This window comes from Rhea pennata, chromosome 7, assembly GCF_028389875.1.
Source record: "Rhea pennata isolate bPtePen1 chromosome 7, bPtePen1.pri, whole genome shotgun sequence".
NCBI classification, from domain to species: Eukaryota; Metazoa; Chordata; class Aves; order Rheiformes; family Rheidae; genus Rhea; species Rhea pennata.
The window spans coordinates 11509402-11511943 of NC_084669.1; positions in this window are offsets into that span (position 1 = coordinate 11509402).

Here is a 2542-nt window from a genome sequence, read left to right on the forward strand (position 1 = left end):
CGCCCCCTCAGCTGCCCCCGGCTCCGCAGCGCCGCGCGGTGCAGCGCCCGCTCAGCTCACACAAACAAAATGGCGGTGGAGCCTCCCCTAACTCGTCCCGGCGCGAACCATTCCGCGCGGTCCCGAGGGGAGGAGCGGCTCGCGGGAGGCGCCTCTTGTGGGCCGGAGGAGGGAAATCACCAGGAAAAGCAGGAGTATTGTCTTTGAGAGGTGTCTGAAGTACCTGTCTGGCCTTCTCTAGGGGCTGTGACGGGGAGAAGAGGGCGGCGGAGTGACTACGTCGCAGCAGGGATCCCCCCGGGCAGTTGGGAAAAGTGGTTTCTCCCGCTGAGGGGCGGGTTGGGCGCCAAAGGCAAGTGTGAGCGGAGTGGACGGGGGGGGAGGTTGTGGGGCGCCGTGGGGCAGAGCGGGGCAGGCCGTGGGGGCGCTCTGGGGCGGGAAGGGAAGGGAAGGGGCCGTGGGCAGGAGGCGGCCATGGAGCGCTGTGGGGCGGGAAAGGAAGAGACCGGGGGCGCTGTGGGGCGCGGGAAGGAGCAGGCCATGGGGCGCTGTGGGGCTCGCAGAGGAGTATAAATTATATTCCTCCGTGCAGGCGCCCCCGCAGGCAAGGCGCTTCAGTGCCTCCGTGGCCGTGCCCAGGCCCACCGCTGCCAGACACGCAGAAAAAGCAAAATGAAGAAAGAGAAATGCTAATTTTATTTTTAAGTGCTTTCAGTAACATTAATTTTAGGTGGTCCTGTGATGACAACAGTAAGGGCACAACGTTTCAGAGGAAATGCTGTTTTAAGTTTGGCAGTATGCCTTCAAAATGCAGCTGTAGTCAGCGCCTCTGTACGTGCAATATAATGCCTGTAATGACCCTGTTAGCATGAGTAAAAATTAGATTTAAACAGGATTCTCAAGTTCCTTCCTCTCTTAAGAGTAATAGGTGGGTGAATTACTCTCCTTAACATGAAAATCTCCCCTGGACCTTGCCATTCTTAACAACCATTTAATGAAATGGTTTTAGTAAAGGCCCATCAAGAGGCTATTGTAATAGATTTCCCTACACCTTTAAATAAATAGTTCATTGTTTCTTCAGAAAATACAGTGCTTGAAAAGCTTAAGTATGTAATAAATTGTTCTACTGAACACCTTTGAAAAGAAAATTTCCTTCCTGACTGTTCCCTTTGCTGTGCACTACTTAAAATGCTTAGAGTGGGGGAAAACATTTTCTCCGTTTGCATTTTCGGAATTCCTTTCATTGCAGGATTTCAAGGAGTCTCACAACATTATTAAAATCCATGTTGTGTTAATATTTTACAGGTAAATAAATGGAATGGATCCATACATTCTAGACAAACTTGTAATTTTGAAAATCACTCAGTGAAGCCCTCGGAAATGAAGAAACAGCAGGATATTTGATGCATTTGAGATTGTTAGTATCACGTGACACAGTGAAGTTTGACCTCAGCTGAGAGACTACAGTGAAAGTGGAGGGGAGACATTCAAAACTAGCTTCTGAGGGCAATAATAACCAAGAAACATTTTTAAATTGACAAATTTTAAAATGCATTCCTCTTCATCATCTGATTTTAGAGATATTGGGTGCCTTAAGTCACATTTTCAAGCTTTCTTCTGTAGCCACAAGGTCCAGAAACTTATTTTCACTTAATTATAAAATCCCAGAGCTAAGATATAAACTTCCCCTGAGGAAGCGATTGAGGAACATAAGAGAGGTCATCAGCCACAGAAGATTTTCCTTTTCTCTTGATTGCTGCACTGACTTTATTGTATGTAGATGCACTGAGTCCTCTTGAAAACGCTGGCTCCAATCAAAGCACCAAGAGCCAGGACCCCATAACCTGGGAGCTCACCTTTGGTGCCTCGAGCAGCTGGCTGCTATCAAGGCATAGCAATGAGTACTTCAACCTCTGCGTTACGACAGATGCAAGTACAGACCTGGGATCTTTTTTATCCACACACACTCATTTCCACTTGCGGATGAGCAGTATCCAACAACAGTATCCTGCAGTTGAGAAATGATTTCTCTGTGTACACAGCTGTGCACAGGCACTGGGTTATGTTTATTCATATGAATAAAATCATATCACGTTGATATTTCATCACAAAGCACCCTCCAGTGCCATTTGCTTAAAAAAGCATCAATCATATTCATTAAGGAATAGTGTGGCAACCAATAGTCTTGTTCAAAGAGTAGGGAGGTGTTGCAAATACATTTGCATCTCCCTACACACAGGTTTTGTCACATACCTTTTACTAACATTAACTGCGGCTTGTATCTGAGGGAGGGGACCGGTGGAGTGTGGCGGCTGCTTTGTAGACCATGCTGAAAATATACACCCAGCCCAAGGGCAATGTGTCTCCTTTATTCTGTCAAGCTGCCATTGCTATAGGCAGCTAGTAAAACAGCATATTTTATTCAGCACTTGCAAACATACAATCAGTGCTTGCTATGCATGGCATTTGCGTTAATGTATCTTCTCAATAGGTGCTGCAAAGCTTACATATTCTTTTCCATAGCCTTGTTTTATAGGCAGTA